Raw genomic sequence first — 12,580 nt, 5'->3', positions numbered from 1 at the left:
TTCTTTAGGATCTCTGTTTGTGGGAGCAAATTATGAAATGCTTCTAATAAAAGTAAAAATAGTTTTGGAGGACCAGAAGAGAACAGATTTATGTTTGGTAAACTAAACCCATAATTCCTCCTCAGAATGAGACAACAGGACTGAAAAAACAAACCCCCAGAAATCCTCAGAAGGAGGGTGATTGTACATTCAGCAATGTGTTAGAACGATCTTCACTCCTAAAAAAGGGATTATCGGGCCCCATCTGTTGGCCATTGACTGGTTCTAATCATGATGTGAAGAGTAATTACCATCATGGAGCTTTGTTAATGTGTGAAGGAAAGACAGCAAGGGCACAATTTTTCATAATGCCTCACATTCCAGAGGGACAGTTGAAAGAGTTAAGAGTGACAGATCTTTGGAAATGTCAGCAGAAAAATTTCTCATGATGCCCACATAATGGGAAACAGAAGGAATCTGTGAGCGTTTCTGCCTGTGTGTATGTGGCAGAGATGGTGACTTCATGGAGGCTCGATGTTGCAGAGGGATGAGTTGTACAGTATGTGCTGTGCTTATTTTTTTATGAGCATAGTGCGTATAGATGACGATTTGTGCCCTGTATATGTCACAGGGTAAACGAAAGGCTAAAATAACAAATGTGATTAAAATATTTGTGTGACTATCAGTCACTTTAATGACTTTATGTCCACAACTCCACAAAGTTAGCTATTTAACAAAGTACAACTTCTTGAATGAGAGATTGAAACATAAGTTATTTTTCTATAAAATAAAGCTGATGAAAAAAACTTTGAATGTATAAAGTATATGTTCTATATACTTGCCTTCCTCCTATGTCAGGAGGAAGGCAAGGCAAGTTATATCTTAAAATGCATATTGAAGTTCCTGAACAGCCAAGATATGAGCAAACTTTTACTCTTACTCAGTGTTTTCATTCCTGGTTTGAAGTCGCCAAGAGTTTCTGAACATCACAGATTTTGTTCCAGAGCTGTGGAGCATAGAATATCCCCTTGTTTCTCCCGCCCCTTTTTTAGTTCTGGTCCTGGATACACTGAGAGAGCAGGTCTCAGGTGACCCGAGGGGTCTACATAGTTCATACCTTTGTACTCGAGGGCCAGTGTCTCGCAGCCTTTAGATGTGTGTCTCTACTTCAACACACCAGAATTACTTACCTAGGTAGTTAGCAGGACTGTGTAGAACTTGTCTGCATGCTGAGGATGTAATTTAGCTATTTGATTGAGATGTGTTGTATCAGGGAATCATCTAATAGTTGTAGGACACCAGACTTGAGGAATGGAGTTTGACACCCCCTTATTTGAACACTTATCTCAGGCTTTTTCTCTTTTGGTTTGTAGAACATTTGCATTTAGTTCAGCTCCCTTTGTGTTTCCCTGTGTTAATTATTCCTCCTTCCCAAAGTTACTGTGCACTGTATTCTACTTCAGCTGCTCTGAATCCCTCTGATTAGACAAACCTGTTTTTAATGTCACTCTTCACTCCTCACCGGCCTAATCTCCTGGGTTACTTGGTTATGCTGCCACATTTTGCATCATGGAGTTAATGATTTTCTGTTTGAGACACTTAGCTTCTTTTTCTTACTGTATCACTATGAATTAGGCTCCTTTTCTCCTCTCCTCGAATTGAAAAATCCACCAATTTACCTTAATCCATATTGACTCCATTTGATGACCTCACCCTGCCGGGTCCAGGACTGAGGATTTACCCTAAGGCAGTAGATCTAAACACACAGATTTAGCTCCTATTCCTGTGGCATGGCTGTGTGAGAGACAGTTTAAAAAAAGGTTAAAAAAGTGAGGTAAGATGTTGAAAATATGGCAAGGCACCCCTGTATTTTTGTGTGCAAGCAAACCTTTTCACTATCAGTCTTAGACGTGACAAATGGCTCGAAGATGTAAAGTTAGAGATAAACCATAACCTTTGTTATTCCCATGGAAGTTCCACAGCCAAGCTATAAAAGCCTCTTCTGTTTTCACAACCAATCGTTAGCTCACATGCCGACCTGTGTTTCCAGCTACGAACGTATATTTTAGGAGCAGGTTCGATTGCACAAAGGGTGTGGTGAGACAGCGAAGCCACTTACACACACACGCACACATTCAGAAAGTGTTTTTCTGTTAACTTGGAGTTAGTAACTCTGTGTAAGTTTGCTGTCAGCTAATGCAAGTGTGTTTTCTGGAGGCTGCCTGCAGAGGTAAACATATGTCAGCGTTGACTGCTTCTGCTTGTGTGTTCTGAGTTTTCCATGCGTATAAATTGTACCACCCGCTGGGTCAATTTCACTCTCTTTGCTTAATTAATGGTTTGCCTGTGGCACAATAGTGCAAAGAGTGTTGCTCTGTTTGCTCCTGCATGTTTATGCTCTAGCTGCACTGTATGCACACAAACACGATACCCCTCTGACATACACGCCTACTCCAACAGGTGTACAGAATCTGGGTAAAACAACTTACACAGAACTAACATTGACAACATTACCAGTGTAACTTTTGCTGGGCTTTAGAGAGTAGTTGTACCCATTGAACTTGTTCTGCACTTTGACAGTTCTCAACAACAAACTTCAATGTAAATTGTCAACCCAAAGGACCACATAAATGTGAAGTAGAAAACAATTCAGGGAAAGTAGTCAACATAGTCCACCTGTGAGTAATTTAACTCCACATTAATACAATTGTTTTTTGAATGCCTCAGAGAAGAGAACATTTGTAAACAAACCTGACTGATCAGACTTAAAATTATGTAGAGTTTTCAAGCGGCTTTAAGATATAAAGATATAAGAATATTTAAAGTTTTGAACATATTCCAGATCACTGTTCAGTCCATCAACTGAATATGGAAAGATTATGTCACAGTAGTTGCAAACCTACTAAGACATAGGTGTCCATCTGAATCAGTCAAAGGCAAACAATAATCAGAGAAATGAGCTCATGGTAATTTTGTTGGAGCTGCTGAAGTTTACAGCTGTGGCCAGAAACTCCACCAATCTGATCCTAATGGAAGCTTGGCAAAAAGAAAAAGGTATAACTGAAAGAAAGTCACACGAAGTTGTATTTGCATTTGTTGAAGAATATCCTCTGCCCAGAATATTTCTGTCCTACATCCAAACACTGCCCTACATGGAAAACACAGAACGTTGTCATTGTGATGCCAGTGACATGCTTTGGTGATCATTTTGTTCAGCAGTGAACCAGATTAGAAGATGGATGGAGCTAAATACAGAACAATTTTGAAAAGAAAAAAACGTCTTAGTTGCAAAAATTTCAATTTAAAACTGAAGTTCAACTTCAGGCAGGGCAACAACTGTATGCAACCACGGTGGAATGGTTAGATCAAAATATAATGTGTTTGAACGACCTACTCAACCCAATTGACAATCTGTGACAAGACTTTGAAACAGAAGGTTTGCAAACACTCTTTTGTTATTTCAAAGCAATTTTGCAAAACAATTGTCAAAATTTTAGTATCTAGATATCAGAAGGTTATGGAGATATAACCCAAAACACTAGAAACCTGCTATTGTAATACATGCATACTCACAACAAAAGCTAATTTCACAAACGAAAACAACACATTTGTTGGAATGAAAACATTAAATGTGGTTTTTAAGTGGGGCAGGTTGACAGTTCGCATGAATAAATTTGTTTTTTATTTTAACCCAAAACAACTTTTCACTGTGAATTAGAATTTGAACAAAATAAGGACTTGCAGTGATTTTTATGGGTACATTCTTGCTTTTGACATGTTTTTGTTCCTTTACTTGCCCTTCCTCTTTTTAATGTGTTGTTTATCAGCTTGACCAAAACAATGACTTCTCAATCCCTCTTAAATCTGTCTTCAGTTATTCAGCCACGGCCGCGGTATGCGGAAGCAGGCCTTGTTGCGGTCATGAGCTCTGCCCTTGTGAGAGGTGGACCTTGTGAGTCACCATGACTTCAGAAAGCACCAGAGACCCCACTCAGGATGCAGTTCTTTTCCCCATCCAGTGTTATTAAGATGCACATGTTTAATTTATGATGCGAGACTATCAAAGAGGATCTGTTCTCTCAGAATCAAACTGTGTCCACATCTTCCATATATATTGCCTCATTCTCTGTCCCTCTCCATTTTCTCATCTCCTTCATCTTGCTAGTACTGGTCTGCCATAGCAGACCCTTGAATGGGAGAAAACCCACACGCTTTCACAAATATATACTCCTTTTAGGGCAAGGACTTTTGAACTGAACTGTCACACAAGATTTACAGGACCCACAGGGTCTGTAGGAGGGGAAGCCACAGCTGATTCTGCTTAATAACAGAAGAAACATGACTTGACGTGGCGTGTCTGATGTGCCATTGTTTTACAGGCACAGGGAGACTGTCTGAAATCTCTCCTTTGTCAATGTCTGTAATTCAGCAGCAGATTACTCTTCCTCAGGTCTGTCAGCCTGCAATCTTTCTACATGGGTGGAAAATATAAAAGAACTGAATTAATATGCATGAAAGAAAACCTTTCGACAAAAAGAACTCGACAAAATAGTTTAAAAGCAATAACCGATATGCATTTTGTTCAAGGCAAGTTCTCATTGTAGAGGTTACATAAGGGAAAAAAAAGTTTCCAGTCCAGAAAGAAACCAAGTTGTTTGTGCAATACAACAGTTGAATAAAGGTCCAATAAGATGCTGTGATTCTCAAACATAAGAAGTGGGCTGAGCCCTACTTGTCCATGCTCAGTTTTACCTGCAGTGTAAGTGGAAGAGACTAATGAAACTCTCTCTTTGTACCGTCAAGTCATATCTTTCGACTACCCTGTCAGAAGTACCACAAGAAGTTGGAAAAAGAACCCAGAAACCCGAGGTTAGCATCCTATAAGGTTTCCACACACAGAATGTGGTGAAAGTTGCTGGTTTAAGTTGTTTCTTAATCCTTAAACCAGTGACATGTAGTGCTAAAAACCTATTTGTGTACATGTCAAAATTATGTGGAGAATGCAAGTGTAGCAGAACTGAGCAAATCAAGTCACGTTTATGCTCATATATCTTTTGATACTATTTATCTGTTCACTTGCAAAACTACATTCTTTGGGAATGTGACCCTGAGTGATGTGAAGGGAAACCTTTTAATGTGTCCCCTCTACACAAAATGTATTTAGTCCCATGCAGGTTACAAATCTTCTGTATGGCAAATATGGCTGGATAAAATAAAATGTGTAGTGTTCCTTCAGGCAGGAAGAATGTGAAAAAACTTGTAAAGAAATGTATTATCGGGACTGCAACTATGTCATGTTTCATGCTGTTTGAAATTATTACTGTCATTTTTCTCCTGGACCCCAGGAGACATGCATAATATGAGTAATTTTATGAGCCTTTGTCTCAGTCCAAGACATTACCTTGTCATCTGGATTCTTTGGTGGAAATATTAAATATCCTGCGGACCCTGACCTCAGGAAAAATAAAGTGTCTGATGGACACCAGATGTATTTTTATGGAAGCATGTTCACCCTCATACACGCGCAGCATTTTACAGCACAAATTGTGATACATGTGAAAATCAAAGTTTCTTCATTTCCTCCTGTTTTATTTGGCCACCGTCCACGCTTACCTTCCATTTTCATCACTCATCTCCTGTGGTGGTGATACGTAAAGGCCCCATGAAGAAGCTAAAAGCGCAGGCTCATCGTGGCAATTTTTCAGTCACACTCCTGAACTGCTCTCATACTGGTTCTGTGGTCCACCCATAGAGATGATCGTGTTTGATAAGGCGGAAGAAAAAGGGAAAGATTTATAACGCATATAAACAGAACCACATGATCATCCTTCTTCCCCAGGGGTTGGTAATTAGCACAAACCACTGGAACTGTTGCTGCAGTTCCCAGCTGAAGCAATGCCTAAATCATTACTTTTACTTATTGCTTAAGAAACTAAGGAAGAAGAAAATAACTTTTGGTGTGGTAACTTCAGCACAAATCAAAGCTTTGAACATCATCTGCAAGGACTCTGCTCTCCTGATAGTTTCAGTTAACCAACTGAAAAAAAAACAATTAACTAAAAACTAAACAATTTAGTTAAAATAAACCCTTAATTCAAGACAAACTATAACTGTCCATAGTCTTTATGTGCATAGATTTCTTCTTTTTTCAGTTTTTCTTTGGGGTCACAATTAAATGTTTCAGCTCATCGAACAACAAATATCACCTGAGAAAATACAAAATGCCATTTTTTAAAAGAATTATTTAATTTACTGTGTGGCAGCAGCTATCCAAGCCCACCTGCACAGAGACACACAGGACAAACAACCACACACGCACACGCACACGCACGCACACACACACACACCTAGGGACAATGTGGAGAGGCCAATTAACCTGACAGTCATGTTTTTGGACTGTGGGAGGAAACCGGAGTACCCGGAGAAAACCCACATATACACAGGGAGAACATGCAAACTCCATGCAGAAAGACCGGGGCTGGGAATCAAACCCAGAACCTTATTGCTGCAAGGCAACAGCTCTACCAACTGCACCACTGTGCAGCCCCCTGGTTCTTTCAAATCTAGCAGGTTATCCAGGTCCAAAAGCAGCAATTATTTGCTATTAAAATTTTGTCAATGAGTGTAAGAGAAAAATAATATAACAGCACTTTAGATGTTTATCTGGTTTGCTTTGTTTAAGAGTTATTTAGATTTATTTTAGGAATTAGTAATCATAAAAATGGTTAGAAAACAACTGTGTTCTGTGATTACAATTACTGAGAACTCAATGGGTGTAATTAATCACATAGATTAATTTATTCTAAATATATATTATGAGACTGAGTTCATTTTTTTAAATAATGAGTGACTCTGGTTGCTTTATTTACACTGATATAACCAATAATTGTTGCAGTGGTTTTACATGTTACAGTTTCTGCATGTTTTTTTTTTTTGTCCTTGTTGGTGACGTGAGTGTCTGATTTTCAAAAATTTTGTGACAAGCTTTTATTCATTCCAGTGGTAAGCGAACAGCAAATTAATTCAGAGCACATCATGAGAGACTGTTTATGATGCAAATGATTCGGTTCGGAAAGTTGCTGATTGGCACGTTGGACCCTTAGGCGGCAACATCCATTTCAGATGGTGGTGAAAGACCCCTTTCTATCAGCTAGATCTCTCCCTCTCTCTCTTCCTCTGTGCTGAAACATCTCAGTGGAGGCCAGGCCCGCTTGGCTTCTCTGTCAGCAAATGTCACTGCTAATTATGATGGCCTCTTTGTTCCCTAACAAGTCAGTGTTGGCGTTGTTAGCTCTGACTGGTTTCTACTGATGAATTGGGCTCCAATGACCCCTGTTCTGCTAGGGGGTTCTGTACGAAGGTAATTGCTCCAATATCCTGAGCTGCGGGGATGCGTGGTGCTGACAACTTGGCGTTAGTCAAATGTGGTGGTTCAGAGGGCGTGTCCGCGTTCCACTGGCCTGCAGGTTTCTTGATGTCTGGTGAGAATGGTTCAACATGCAGAGTGAACCACAGAGGCATAGTGTGGTTTCGAGATGCGTATTTCTTTACAGTGCCCTGCAAATTTACTGGGCAAATGAAAATAGATGTTTCATTTTTCATCTGACTTCATATGACAATTTTAGGTCAATAGCCAAGATCTTGAAGCCATTTCCTTTCAGCCTGCTTTATTTTGATTATATGTTTTCTAGTCCGGTCCATTTTGAAGAGTGGCTAAGAGAATCGGATCTCTGTTACAAATGTTTTACCACAGAGAAAAAGAAAGCAATGGCTCACTAATTAAAAGTTCTTCGGCTTTCTGGTCAACTTAAGAAGAACATAGATCAGAAAATGCTTTTAAAGGAACTGTATCAAAAATATGGATTTTAAAATGGATGAATAAAGGATGGAGGCTAATCAACTTTAACAAGCAAGGGGCCTGTAGCAGTTTGGATGAGTTTGCTGAAAATTATAAACAAACGAATTTTCTAACAAGACATTGACGAAAAACAAAATATTACATTTTTTGAATGCGAATATTATGCCTCTGGAGTTGCATTTCCAAATCGCTGACCTTGAACTGTGCTGAGAAGTGAAGGATATGCAAATTTTGCCAACAATGCCTGAGAAGAACATATCAGCTGTTAAGCAAGATGGTGGAAGCGTAATTTTGAAGAACATGATTGAGTATAAATTTGAGGCTGTATGTTTAGTTTCAATCCTATGTGGATAGAGAAAGTCCACCAAAAATGTAAACTTGTGTACCCAGTTCTTGTGTTTGAAGTTAAAAGAAAAACAAAGAAGAGCTCAATTGCATCATTAAGGAAACAAAATAATATGATATCCATGTTTCATGGGAATGCATGTAAATACCCGGAACTGTAAATGCAAGGAAACAGATGCCAGTGCGCTTAGCTCTTGTACATCCTTCAGTCCTTCAATTTGAAAGAGGCAGATGAGGAACATGAGAAGGAAAGGCTTTATCTAAGTGACTGAGTGATATCTGGAGAGCGAGGATTACTGCAGAGTCAGAGGGATGTGGAACATTCTCACGTTCTTACAGTGAGGAATGCATGGCTTATAAAAAGGGATCAAGATGATAAACCCACAAGAAATTAATTTTTTTTTGCTTGAAGTTTAATGTCTGGAAAACCTCTGATTCGCTTTGAATATGATAAGGGACGGCCTGTGAGTAGCTGTTTTCAAATGTGCAGCGTGAATAACAAATACCAACTAATACATGCCACGGGGCAAATCTCTTTGTCAATAGCTTATCAGTGACACTGTCCGGAGCAATAGTATTCCCCATTATCAGGTGTTCCAGTTAGGAGAAAACCATCTTAATTTGATCAGCCTCATAAGCTTGGATCGCAGCTTATCCCTTTATGAGCAGAATTACAAATGGCCCGATTATAAAACTTTCCACAATGACCGGGGGAATTAGCAGGCTAAGCATACACTAATGCTATTGTACCATCATCAATGATGTATAGGCGAGCTCTTCAGTGGTGGCCTTTTCTGAAGGCCAACACCCGCCAGGGACAGAAGCACGGAGAGTATTGTTTGAAAAGGGAATCAACTGGTATTATAAGGAGACTAATGTTCTTTGGCTTGAACTGAAAGTGCATGATTATCATATCACTGCTTAAATTTAGAAAAGCCTGCCTATTGGCTTCATCCTGAGCCTATGAATCTATATTTCCGTATGACAGGAGAGTCATAAAGTGACAATGAAACATCTATGTTTCATATTTTTCCCTGAGACTTCAAAGAGAAGCACAAGACCCCCAAATGGCCAAACCACTGCTGTGTTGCCTGGCATATCAAAGAATTTTCTTTTTTTTTCTTTTTCTTTTTTTACATTCATTGCTGTAATGAAATAGCAGAGAGTACAAAAGAGGACTCAATGGCTCCCCACCCTCTTTCCTCCCTGCTTTTTGGTCATGATTGTATGTAAGTATTACTCTGAGTCAAGGATAGCCTCTTCAAATTGGGACCCATATTGCAAGAGCCGGCTGAAGAACCGTTCACATTAGGCAAGGGACAATGTGCTCATAATATCTATATCAGCCATGTCCTGTCTTAATTCACTTTTATTACATCCATTCATAATGCTCTCATAATGATGAGATGGATCCCAGCCAGGGGATTTTCATAGTGTCACCTTTATTATCACATACTGTGATTTGTCATTTGCTACTCTACAGGTCCTGGTAATGAGGAGAAGTTAAGACTTCTCTGAATCAAATTTAGGGGATAAAATGCAGCCGTGCTGTGTATTCTTTATCATTAACCCTCTGTTTGCCCGGTGGTAGAAATACTCTAAATGGGAAAACTTTGGTGTAAATTAACAAAAAAAAAGTAGCTCAATATTGTTGTAGCTAATAGCCTGGGAGCATTTCCTAGTGAAGCAGCTGGAGCTGGTGTTGTTGGAGCTTGGTTTGATAGAATATGGATCAAAGTACATAAAGAGAGAAACCACTTTGTTGCAGGACATTTATACGGCAGCGGCAGAAAGCTGGTTGTGGTTTCCCTCTGTGTGTGTGAGGGAACATTTGTTCGCCTTAATGTGGAAAGAAAGAAGGAGAAGACTGCTGAATGGTTACATAAAAAAAAAAAAAACTGGCTGTAAGTCAAACGTTTTACACCAGTGACGGATATTAACATCCGTATTGAAATAAAGAGTTTTTAATTCTTCAACAGCTGATGGCATGAAGACACAATCTGCGCAAAGAACTTCACTTATCTGAGAAAATAAAAGGCTCTTTCGCAACACTAAGACAGAATAAGAAACAAGGCTTCATTCGTTTATGTACTGAAAACATAAGGACTCTAGTACCCAGGCACAAAATGAGCTTCCTCCAACATAGAGTCAGGAGACCCGTCATCTGGGAGGAACTTTGAAAAGAGTCTGCTGAGGTAATTCAAGGCTTCTGATCAGGGTGCCTCCTAGTCCCCTCCCTCTGGAGGTTTCCCTTGTATGTCTGGCAGGGAGGAGACCCTGGGCGAGACCCGGAATTCTCTGAAAGGGCTGTATTTCTGTTCTGGTCGGAGAAAATCTTGGACAGCATTACTGAAGAGGGATATGTCATGTTTTCCCACCTTAAGCTTGTTGCCTCCATTGGGAAAGGTTGGAGAATCAATCACTTTTATGGTAAATTTCTACTAAGTGATCTCCTGTACTACAAAGTCAATAAATTGGGTACATTTGACTTCAGCTGACCTTAACTTTTATTGCAGAGAAAAAAGTCAGCTTTATGACAGAGTAAAGGTAGGGGCTCAAACTTACCAGAGATACACTTTACTGTTGCTGGGTTGGACCAATTTTTGCTTTCATGACTGCCTTATTTCTTCATGACATAGATTTCGCAAGGCTTCTGAAATATTTTGTGTGTTTTTTGTTCCAATTTGGTTGCTGCAATTTAGTTGGCTGCACATCAATGTTGCATAGCTTCTTTTCAACCACACCCAAGGGTGTTCTGTTGGATCTGTGAATCTGCTGAATGTGGATTCCACAGGAATACAGTCAACTTGTTGTAATGATCAAATTTGACCAGTTTAAAAATGGTTTGAGCCTTGTGACATGGTGGTCATCTAAAGGGAAGGTCAGAAATACCTCTCTGGTCAGGGAGTGTGCAAGGACCAAAAGATCCCCCACACCATTACACTACTGATCTAAACTGTTGATATAAAAGGTATCCAAGTGATAAAAACATCCCAAAATCACAACCTAAGGTATTACATGCTTTTCAACACAACTAACTTTTTAGTGAAAAGAAATGTACCCTGATTAGAACATGACATATTTTATGCCCTTGCAAATTTCAAATAAGTGCTCATTTGTTTCCTTTTTCTCTATTTCTTTATCTCGACTCTGTCTCCATATTTTTGCACCTGCACTAACAAAGACGATCCATCCTCTTTAATACGCTCCTGCTTTTTCTCTCCGAAAGGAGAGACCTTGGCTGTGCCTGCTTTAAAGCTGATGCCTCAATGAATAGGAGGTCCTTGTTCTTACATTTCTCCATCTACTGCACTGATTGTGTACTAATGCCAACATCAGTCCCCATCTGGTGTCCATCATTTGGATTCAGGGCAGAGCTTGTCCCAGCAGATACATCCGATTAGTCCTTCTCATCGATTTGTGCTGGCTCGTCATGACTTAGTCAACCCAAGGTGTCTCTTCTATGACATGCTGTCTCCTTGTGATTAAGTTTGCCAACACTCTAAGTGCATTGAGTGTGACAATAAAATCTTTAATCTAATATGCATCCTAAGGAGGGAGGTAGTGAGGAATATAGAGAGAGTGGGGGTGGGTAATATTCTCCATGAGTTCAGATGTAACGAGAGAGGTTTGTGTCAGGTTTATTAATGTAGGTAGCTCAGAGTTTTAAATGCAACAGTGGCTTTTTGATCCAGACTGATAAATTTGTGAGTTCATGTGTAACGTGTGGCATGAAATAATTTGTCAGATTTGTCAGTTTTTAAAATGTATTTTATACCACGTTTTTATTTCTGGCCCTTTACTGATGCTATCATGTGCTTGTGATTACCATCTTCTCAAATAGACAGGACAATTTTTTATATGTGATCCTAAAATATACAATTCTATTTTCTCCGCCTATCTAATCTGCCTCTGATGCTTGGTATCATGAATGGGGTTACAGACCAAAGTGCACAGACTGACTGATAACCCTAGTTTCTTTATATGCAATATTATGCAATATATATATATATATATATATATATATATATATATTTTTTTTTTTTTTTATAGAGAGAGAGAGAGAGAGGGAGAGAGAGAGAGTCAAATCAAATCTTTTCATGTACTTACGAATAGGTTTTACCAAGACTTTTCAGACTGTCTGAATGCTGCTTTCTCACTTAATTTTAGTCCAGGACCAGTTTGATTTGTCTTTTCGGACATTAGAAGGCTCCTAAACTCAACCGATGAACACACGTTGCACCTACGCATAATGACTGCATCTACGTTTAGAAAGTGTGAGGGCACTTTCTATTCCGAAGGTCTCGAACATGCCTTTAAATTGAACTTACGGTGGTTATAATATGAAAAACAAGCTATCACAGTCCATTTAATTATATCCATTAATTGATTTAGAGT

This window comes from Poecilia reticulata, chromosome 9, assembly GCF_904066995.2.
Source record: "Poecilia reticulata chromosome 9, P_reticulata-male-v2, whole genome shotgun sequence".
In the NCBI taxonomy this organism is placed as follows: Eukaryota; Metazoa; Chordata; class Actinopteri; order Cyprinodontiformes; family Poeciliidae; genus Poecilia; species Poecilia reticulata.
This window is presented reverse-complemented; position numbering follows the sequence as displayed.